The following is an 11023-nucleotide window of genomic DNA, read 5'->3' as shown; positions in this document are numbered from 1 at the left end:
GCAGTGTGACTGGTCGCGCCGTCTTGTTGAAACCACTGTGAATGTATCGGCAGGTTTCGTGCAAGACAAAATCTCCTGAGATCTCTCACAAAACTATCAAGAATTGCCCAATACTGATTGATTTACAGTAAGGGTCTCTCCATTGTTGCCTTAAAAAAAGTATGGTCCCATTATACCCCTCCCAACACAACGCATCAAATGGTTATACTCTTACTATGCTGTGGCCGCTCTACAACAATGTTAGGACGTTCAAATCCAAGGAAACGTGTCTGGTTTGTTTATGTAACCATTAAGGTGCACATGACATTCATCTGTATACCATACATCACTTAGAAACTCCTGCTCATGCGACGATAAATATTCTGTTGTTAAAATTTGCATTGATGCTAGACACACTAGTTCGTCTACCGTCCTATCATGCAGATGTTAGCCCAATAGAGTTAGTGTGGGGTGATATTAAGAGCAGAATCGCAGAAAACTATACAGATTGAAAAAGAAACAAAAAGAAAAGAAAGAGCTCAGCTATAAGTTATTTAGTTGCGAAATGGCGGAAGTGTTGTGAGTACGTCTACGAGATAGAATATACATATAGACAGAGGGAAGGTGTCATAGACGAAGCAGTGGATACATTTATCATCTCTGTCAACAGCGACTTATCGAGTTTCGATTACGATGACCGCACCGGTAGTGATGGTCTAGAGGATCTAACATCTGAAAGTGACAGCGAAATATACGAAAGCACTGGTATTACCTTTTTACAATTCGACCAAAATTGATCAACGAGTAACCATCTTTTATGTTATAAATATATGAGTAAATATACACATTTATTTACCGTTCACATCGAGTTTATATACACACGCACGCAAACGTATGTTCTACTGTCAGTAATTTTTATTGTAATTAAAAGACTATTCCATTTCGCGAATTTGGTTTGATATATACGCGCGCGCGCGTGTGTGTGTGTGTGCGTGTGTGCGCGCGCGCGCGCGCGCGTGTGTGTGTGTGTGTGTGTGTGTGTTAAGGGTAAATTTCATTATAACATATATGGGTGCAGGGCAGATGTATGTAACGAGGGAGCTTGGGTTTTGGTGTGAGATTAGCCTCGCAGTTGGTCAGGTCAGGGAATAGAGTGAGCAGGCGATTGCCGAAAAGTGGTGGGGATACTGGGAGGGCGCGCGGCATCACATCGGCGTAGGGGTATTTACCCCACCCTACGAGAACTCGATGTCACCCAGTGTCTTTTTGTAAATGGATTACCTATTACATACAAATTATCATCTCAAAATCTGACTTGGAATCATCATTATTTTGATTTAGGTGTTTTGTCGGCTTCCCTAGCGAGTGCAGCACCATACAGTGTGCTGAACCTACTGTTTTCACTCACTGAGACGAAATAAGTTTTTATTGTCATGATTTATAGTCGATTTACGTAACAAGTCGAATTACATGGGAAATGGGTTAAGAAAGATTATTAGACAATTTCGAACTCATATTATTAGGTGATTTCAGTTTGGGTAGATTGAAACTTTTATTACCATCGTCATTTTTATTTGTAAGCCGTTAACAATTAGTGGCGGTATGACGTTTTGCGAAAAATTCTCAGTGTTTACTGGTATTTGAAGTTTGGAATCTTCTCATGTTCTAGCTTAGTTCTGGAGGTGCAGACATGTCTGAGTCGTATGTGTTCAAATATAAGGCCAGTTGAAGCCACATCAACAGTTCGTACCTAAAAAAGAAAATGTAATAATTTATTAAACTATTACTCCATTTATTATTATTATTATTTATAAATATTAAGGAAACTAGTGGGTACTATAGGTTACAGCTTTTAAAATAAATACCTTTTGCAGTCAGTGCCTCCGATAGCTGCATTTTGTTTTAAATATGAAAATGAATGTATTCGTTAAAATTAAACGTGGGGGGGGGGTTATATCTACGGGTGTTCAAGAACTCTCCGCAAATCTTTTGGGAATTAGATCCTCGAGTCCAGGTAAATAGATGTTGCAGTGTAAACATTGGTCAGAAATGCTTAGTTTACCATCTGTATGTCTGTCTGGTTTTTTTATTTGATTTTTCTTTCCAAATTAAGTTAAAATGCAAAATTCATTTTTGTGATTCGTTATTCTGAAAGCCACATATTAAGAGAAGCATTTAAAACTCACATAAAAATAAGCCAGGTAATAATTTGCAATATTCCTGTATGTGAGCTAATAACTGATGTAATAAAAATACTAAAATTTTCATGATACACGTATGTTTATATATTTTTTACTTTGACCTAATGAACACATTTTTAAAGAATCTCCGGAGAATTGGCATGTCGGGATAGCATGGGGTTCACCCCACTCTTTTTCGTACTATTTAAGGAATTATGTAATACTTAGCATTTAATATAAATCAGAACAATTAAGTAGTCCGGTAGATAATTTTGTCATAAACTGAAAAATTAAGCCATAAATTATATTGACAGTGTAAAGTATTCAAATATTTTAAACGTTTGAAACTAAAAATATCAAACACAACATTACAAATCCTAATTATTGCGTATAGTTTGTTATATAATTTGTTTTCTTAATACACCTTAATATGTAAAGTCTAATGTACGTTATGTGGAAAGAAATCAAATAAAAATATTTATTGTTCAAAGACATACATCCATAGAACATAGTCACTAAATACTTTTTACTACATAATATCAGAACTATGTATTATATAGTAGTAGTAGTAGTAGTATATGTTATAAATACCAAAACCTAACATATGAATTGCTATTATACAAATATTGTCATTAAAACTAAAAACTATAGGCAATCACGCATCCGTTAATGGTCCATGCTAAGGAGCCCCGTCCAACAGCTCGTCCACGGAGTAAAACGCATGTTTTAATAAGTACTGCTTTAAATTATTTTTAAATTCTAAAGTTAAGAATAAATAAAGATAACATTCTAAAGATAAATTATAAATGTAGGATCGAACAACCTTACTGAACCGGAGACTTTGAACGTCTATTTATCCACAATCTATCAAATCTTTATGCAGTCAATTATAACCTCACTTTTTAACACGCTAACCACTGAAGCCATACTTGTAGTAAAAGAAGTGAAGTAATGATGGGAGATTTGAGTACAGAATCAAATAGTAATCGAATACGGCCCGAGTTATCACATATTTGAATACTTAAAAATGAATTCGGATATTTTTTAAATGAATACAAATCCTCTAAAATAATTCAATAAAACCTGTAGTATGTTTTTAAATTTGACAAAATATGCTACTGTTCAATAATTCAAGTAATGAATATTTATGTTAAGAGTTATATTTGTAAACAACAAAGACACAAATAAAAGTTTATTTCGTATTGCGTAAAAATAAAGTATAGTTTAGCTTTTCTGTCCTTAATCTATTTCAACTATCATTGGCGACAAGGCCTGCAGTCGAAAAGAGTCTTTCATATGGAAATGGTTATCTTTCACGATTTCATAAGTTATTTATTCAATTATATATACAATAACCACAGCTGCAATATCCTATTGTGACAATTTATAAAACTAAAAAAAATCAGTAGATTTCAGTACAAAGGAAAGAATACTACTAAAAATGAGAATATTAGGCTAGGAAAAAAATGAATTAATTGAAATAAGGCTCTGTACAAGCTCAGAAACTTGGTATACCTAACTAAACAAAAATCGTGATGGGTCTGATATGTTTGTAGGAGGGACAAAAAGACAACAGATTTGTCTACCTGTTTGGCAAGAGCAATAACAAATAGTTCCTTAATCCCAAAGATATACTAGCAACAGCATATAAAAAATTTGATATTTTTTTGTGTTACTCTATTGTTGACCTTTTCCCAGAGTCGATTACGAGCTAGTTTTTGTTTTTGCGTTACTAATATTTTCAAGTGTTTCATCATTGCGATTATTGTCATCGCTCTGTGTACTTTCACCTGCAGTTTGCAACGTTTCTTCAAATGGCTCCAGTAATTTTTAGCAATCGCATTAGACCCTGCCATTCCGATGCATCTAGATCACTTCTGGTGATTCGGGAACTGAGATAATGCCGTTAGAGATGCCCTTATCTGTGAAAGCCTCTTGAAACGTACCAAAAGACGTGTTATATCACATAGACACATATTGTATAACTGTCAATTGTGGTAATAGCATTTCTCTCATTTTATCGCTTTCCAAGTTACTCATTTTAAAATAAGTAACTATAGTTTTATTAATTTCCTTAAAACATTTGTATAAAGGATACTGTCTTCGATAAGTTCTGTGACTCAAAGGGTCCAGAGTATACGCGACACAGGTGAAATGAATTATGTATATTGAGCTGAACAGTGATGACTCAACGTTAGAGCCATTTTTAGTCAATGAAATAGCATTGTTTACTGATATATGGTTTTGTTAATTATTACTATAGATAAAGTGACAGCTCATGGTAATACATGACCCCTGAAGACCATATGTTAGTAATACCAACACTAGTGCTTTCATTGAGCATATGCTTAACTTTTAATAGTAATTTCACTGACGAAAGTTGGAATTAAACTGTCAGTAAAGTATTTCTAGATGCTTGACTGTAGAGGCTATAGTTCCTTCTTCACCTAAGAAGCGGCGTATTGCCATGCACTTAACTTTCAATGGTCTAGTGTGCACCGCGGAAGTACACCATGAGGTTGGCCAGTTTCATCATCGGCTGTAGTTTACTAGGATATTCCATTGGGCCCTGATTTCTACTACTGACAATGGGTGGATATGTTCCACTTAATCTACGTTCTTCATTAAGAGTCAGTCCCTGGTTTAGCAAACAAATTTAATTTTTGTTTCTTACTGTTTTCGTTTAAATCAATTACGGTACTTTAGTCAGTGAAGAAGCAGAACTTGTTGAGACACTATGGTTGATATCGCACTCGCAGATAGTCCTATGCACAGGATACACGTAACATTATTTACGTTAATGTCTGTTCCCTATAAGGTATTTGTGGAGGTTTCGTATAAAGTGTACTTTCGTGGTACTACTGTTACTTTTGCGTTTGAATTGTTTTTACATATTTTCCAAGCTATATAATCTTTTTCAGTTTATCAAAACGTTCCCAAACACAACGTTGGTCAACACCTTTTGGGACGCATATTACAAGAGCAGTAAAACAACAACTAAACTTCAATACGGTACGGTGTAACGTAAATTTCCTCTATTAGGGGTCACAGAGATTGACAAATAATTAAATTAACACAGCAAAATAGATAGTAAAACGGCAGTGAAAGACATGTCTAGACTTCTCTGTTAGAAACGCTCAGTTCAGGTAAAGTTTTCGTATACAAATGTGATGTGGAAAGCGAAAAGGTGAAACAAATGTTGGAAATTTTCAAAATTGAGTTATTGTTATATCCCAGTAGAGCATAAAATTCTGAACATTTTAACACTAAACGTACTTTGATACGATTACATTTGACAAAGTTATGGCAAGTTGTTATATAAACATTCGGAAAATAGGTTATTGAGAAAAACTCATTTAACCTTCGTTCTCGTTCAATATTTTTAGCTTAGACTGAGTGCTTTCGCTGGTTGCGTCTGGCTGTTGTAGTCTCCTTCACTTGTGCTGCATTTTCTACCGGCCTATTTGGATTCCCCTCCTCTTCTTCATTGGCATTGTCAGGAACTTCTGGGCAAATAATATCCTTAAACTGTTCTTTGCAATACTGACGGATATTTTTGAAAAGGTATTGTTGCATTTTCTGCCGGCTCATTTGGATTCCCTTCCTCTTCTTCATTGGCATTGTCAGGAACTTCTGGGCAAATAATATCCTTAAACTGTTCTTTGCAATACTGACGGATATTTTTGAAAAGGTATTGTTGCATTTTCTGCCGGCTCATTTGGATTCCCTTCCTCTTCTTCATTGGCATTGTCAGGAACTTCTGGGCAAATAATATCCTTAAACTGATCTTTGCAATACTGACGGATATTTTTGAAAAGGTATTGTTGCATTTTCTGCCGGCTCATTTGGATTCCCTTCCTCTTCTTCATTGGCATTGTCAGGAACTTCTGGGCAAATAATATCCTTAAACTGATCTTTGCAATACTGACGGATATTTTTGAAAAGTTATTGTTTCCTCTGCAGAGTCAATCCATTTGGTGGTATCTCGTTTGGGAAACCTTCCACTGTACAAAGTTCTGTCTCATCAGTTGTAGTTGGAAATATATTGTGTACAAAAGTATTTCCATCAAGAGTAGTTTTGCAATTCACTACTCCTTTCTTTGAATTTTGGAAATTCAATGTGATTTAGCTTGTTAAACGAGGGACTTTATTACATCCTTTCTCTGCAAGAACACTTAACCAGTCAAATATCAGGACATGACACACCAGCTTCATACAAACAGACACAGCTGAATTAACTTTTGATATTGGCGTTGACTGTTCAATGGTTTCAATTAAGTCATTCACTGAAGATACATCATATTCTGAACATTTTATTCAAAAGGTCAAATCCTCAGTCGCAAGAATATTTGCTGTGTCCAACTGGCAGGAATGACAGAACAATATTCTTATTCATATCATGAAAATCTCTCTAGGCTAGGTGACCTATCATTATGTTGTTTTTATTTTGTCCCACACAATTGTCTGCGTGAACATACATTGTCTCCTCACCATGGCTGAATTTACTAAGGTAGTAATGAAAAGACTGACAATCAAGTTAGATCCTTTTCCAATATTAAACGACTCGGGAATTAAGTAGTTTATTTATTTGTTAATTGTGTCACACATGACTCCAAAAATCTCTATTTTATACGGCACAAGGAAATAAATACGACCTGGTTGCATCGGGTCACTTGGAATATGGACTTTCAAAACTGTAGTGCACTACTTTCTTAAGAGCAGCACTATAGGTTCACATGTCTCTCAAAACTACCACGCGACTCTTTTATAGTTTTGTGGTAAAACCCTGTTTCTTGTGACACAAGTTCAAGATGACTGCTCACTTTTTGCAAGTTCTGCATTTTCTCCTCAACTGTTGTTTGTGCCATTTGTGCACCTGATGTGTAATGTTTTGTACATGTCTCACATATATCAGATCTTGGTTTCATTCAACAATGTAGCCACTGGCCTCCCTCCAAATATTAAAAAAACTTTATAGGAAACTGGGTTTTCATTCATATTATTGGTAAAAGATGTAGTGTAATTTTTGTAAACAGAACGTTTAGTTTCATTGGAAGGCAATAACTGGAGATAAGCATTATAAACAGTGCTTGCTCAACCAGGCAACAAAATTATATTCTGTTCTGAAAAAGTTTTAGAGAAATTTGACAACAAATTGTGCTGATTGAAAACTTTTTCAGTTTGCTTATGTTTTGATAGCGCAGTTTCACTGGAATCTAATGTTAGAGAGTGAAGCTTGCTTAAAATAACCTGGTCAAGTTTGTTTACGTGAGATTTATACAAATCTAGCTCTGCACATTCTTGGCGCATGGAAACCAAACCGTTGGGATGAAATTTCCGGGAACAAACTTTGTTACAGCCACAGCATCTTTCTAAAAACTTTGTAACCTCCTCTACGTCTGTAAATGGATTATAATTAACGCAATTTAATTGTTTGTAGGCTGTACTATTTTTAAGTCTACTCCAGAATCTTCCTCATTTACTACCTGACCATTCTCAGAATTCTCTTCTATTTCCATTATAATGTCATCAACAATATTGATATCATAGTAACTTACATTTCCACCAATACCTGGGATGTCTGTCAACAATGAAACGTTATGTAAGCTGTTATTTTGAACTGCATTAATGTCACCATCAACACTAGCCTCATCACTACTGTCAGGCACATCGCCATTGCTAAAGTAGTCTTGTATAATTGATAATCCTCAATACTAATATTGTTCACACCAAAATCATTTAACACATTCAAAACTCTGTTTTCATCCATTGCAAACACACTGATCAACTAACCTTGTCTACTTCACATCTGAGACTGAACCAAAACAAAACAGTAAACACTTTTCAACCAACGGGTCTTAAGAAAACCAGCCAGTCATTATGAGTGTAAAACAGGTGTACCACTTCCAAACAGTAATTGTGTTGATAGCAAATTTACATGAATACTAAGTTCAAATTGAAAGGGCTATTACGTCGTCGGGAAAGATTTTAATAGAACCATACGATGTTCTGTTATTGGAGAGAATCTCAAGTAGTTCGCTGAAACACCACTAGAATGCATGACAATGTATTTTTATAAAGTACTACACAGACTGTTTATGGTCTTGGAAAAGGGAACCTATGTCGGCCCCATGTTATTTTGCCATAACGACAAATGGGTCCTTTTCCCAACAATGAGGTTTCTCACTTTAAACAGCTGTTTAATATAGTTACAGTGGTCTCATACGTTAAATATTACTTCTAATATTAAATAAACATTATCAAAATCAATAATCAGTAAAATACAGAAATTGCAACTTTTTGACCTAAACATGGATTTTGATTTGTACTGAAAATTTTACTTTACCATATTAAGGGCCCTTTTCGCTTTCCGCATCACAAATGTGTATTCAAAAACACAGTATTCGATTCTCATCACTAGAGTATAGTATAGCCCAGTGACTGCGGATTGTGGAATTGTATTAGATTATCATCACTAGAGTAGTGTTGAATGACTTTGCGGAGTGTGCAAGTGTAGTCGATTCTCATCACTTGAGTAGAGCCCAGTGACAGCGGCGTGTGGAAGTGGTAGCGTGGCGCTGGATGGTGGCGCTTGCGTAGAACAGAGAGATTGATGAGGGCAGGCGTTGCGATAATGAGTTACGACTGTCTCTTCACTCATAAATAATATGAGTGAGATTTTCCTCATATAATCTCTGTGTGACAAAAGTAGTTTTTCCTATGATCATTTCTTGATATTGTTATTGGCTGTAATGCCTGTTTTTATAAATGAATTTGGCAATCCAAATTCATTTATATTTATATTTACAATGTAATGTTGCAATTTCGCGCAGGTGAAGAACGCTTGCAGTCGCCCACCACCAGACTCCATTCTTTAGAAAATGGAAATTGATTGAATCCGTTTAGAAGTGTCAAAGTACATAAATTACAAATATTTATCCACACCACTGATCACTGACTTATATCAATGTCAGTTGTATTGTATCAATCCCAATTTTTTTAAGTTTTAGAATTTGTTACTTGTTTTATCCAAAGATTCTTATGTTTATGTTGGTTTGGTTAACCTTTAAATGTATTAATCAAACTTTTAATGTAAACAAAGTACTGGATACTGCTCGGTACAAACTTGGCATATTGTATTGTCCCTCACTTACAGACAAATTTTTTGACAACAGTAATAATTTGTTTATAATCTAGTTTCTTAAAGACATAACCTGTATTAAACCTAAATATAGGTTGCACTCACATACGCCTGCAGCCAAGGTGAAGAAGAAGATGAGGAACAGTGAAAAAATCACCACATTTAATATTTTCATCTTGTACAGGCCCATGGAACACAACTACTGTGACGTGATTAATAAGGCAGTGAATGATGAAGCAATACGCAACAGTGCAAGTCGCAATACATTGAATAGTATTGCGTAAGTGGTGGTAAAGTCGGGTTTATCTCCTTTAGTGGATCCCCGATTATTTATGCCAATAGTAATGCTCTTGCATCCTGACCACGTGACGCATTATGCAATGTGGTTCGATATTACGTGGCTACAATTTCATGAACCAATTCAAACTTTATTGAAATGAGCTGATTTGGAACTATTTCTGTCGTCCTTCTAATATTCTGGTTATCGCCTATGCGTGTTTTGGAAATTATTATTTATAACCATTTAAAGTGAACTGAATAAAATTAAAAATTTGTTTATTTTTGCTCAATCATTGAATAAGTTCAAAACTTCAATAATTAGATATATTATGTGTATCTCTAGGAAAATCTCAATAACGTGCGTATACGATGTCAAACTATATATGCTCATACTTACCTAGTTTTTGAAACTGCAATAGCCTTACAAGACAATTTCTCTTATATTAATTGACCTATAGCAAACATATTTTTTAACACACGTTAATGAATCTGCGATATATCTTTTGCCTCAATTTATCTTAAGTTTTTCTTCAGATCAACTTTATTTTCTTTATTCATAAAATTACAACAATCAGAGCAAAACCTTGTCCCTTTATTGCCTTAATCGGTGTTAACCCTTGAAACTAAGTGCCAGCACGATATCTCGAGAACTCATTGACCTGTGGAAATGAAATTTTTGCACGTTATTTACTCCCAAGATAACTATGACATAATCGTATCAAAAATAATTAAGGAAAAAATGCCTGCAAGATTAATATTTATTTTAAAAGCTCGCCCAGATTCCTCATCGAATGCTCGGACTTAACCTGTTCCCGAAATACGCTTATCCTCGAATTTGCTAACACCCTACTTAGGGGCCTGAGGGCGTAGCCCCCAGCGAGCCGTAGGCCAGTTATTTATATAAAGATTAAAAAGTACCGGCCCCAAATTACTTCCCTGTGGAACACCTAGATTGTAAAATTGATTTTCACTAAATGTTCGCTTAATTTTTACTCTAAATGACCTGTTATTGAGGTAAGACCTAAACCAGGTCACTCTCCAGTAATACTCACCCCTTCAAGTACCTTTCTCATTTTCCCATGGTCAATAGTATCGAATGCTTTACTTAAATCAATGAACAGGGCTAGAATGTAACACCCTTTATCACTCTGTATATTAATGTATTCACCAACAGACTTTAATAGGCTCTCAATACTTTCCCCTTTTGGAATGAAAATTGGCTATTACTTAATACAGAGCATTCTACTAATAACTTATTCAATGACTGAGCAACATAAATTTAAAAAATATTTTCCTGGCATGGGAGTAAAGCGATCGGTCTATAATTTTCACAATCTCCTCTAGGACCGCTCACAACAGACGTTTTTAAGCAGTCGGGAAATACCCCAGTCCTAACTGACAAGTTTATAGCTTTTACTAATGCAGGGGTCATTCTTTCAGATGC

The 11023-nt window shown here is 35.1% G+C and overlaps 1 long non-coding RNA gene across 1 annotated transcript; it reads right to left on the bottom strand.

Annotated features, from left to right (window-relative positions):
* Positions 1-1479: 1479 nt before the first annotated feature.
* LOC124357865 lies at positions 1480-10252 on the bottom strand. The gene is made up of 2 exons (XR_006922000.1): positions 9406-10252; positions 1480-1729 (listed from the first exon to the last, which is right to left on the bottom strand). It is a non-coding gene; the product is annotated as an uncharacterized LOC124357865 (long non-coding RNA).
* Positions 10253-11023: the final 771 nt, after the last annotated feature.

This window comes from Homalodisca vitripennis, chromosome 3 (genome assembly GCF_021130785.1).
Source record: "Homalodisca vitripennis isolate AUS2020 chromosome 3, UT_GWSS_2.1, whole genome shotgun sequence".
In the NCBI taxonomy this organism is placed as follows: Eukaryota; Metazoa; Arthropoda; class Insecta; order Hemiptera; family Cicadellidae; genus Homalodisca; species Homalodisca vitripennis.
The sequence above is the reverse complement of the archived record's forward strand: the minus strand, read 5'-3'. Positions and strand labels throughout refer to the sequence as shown.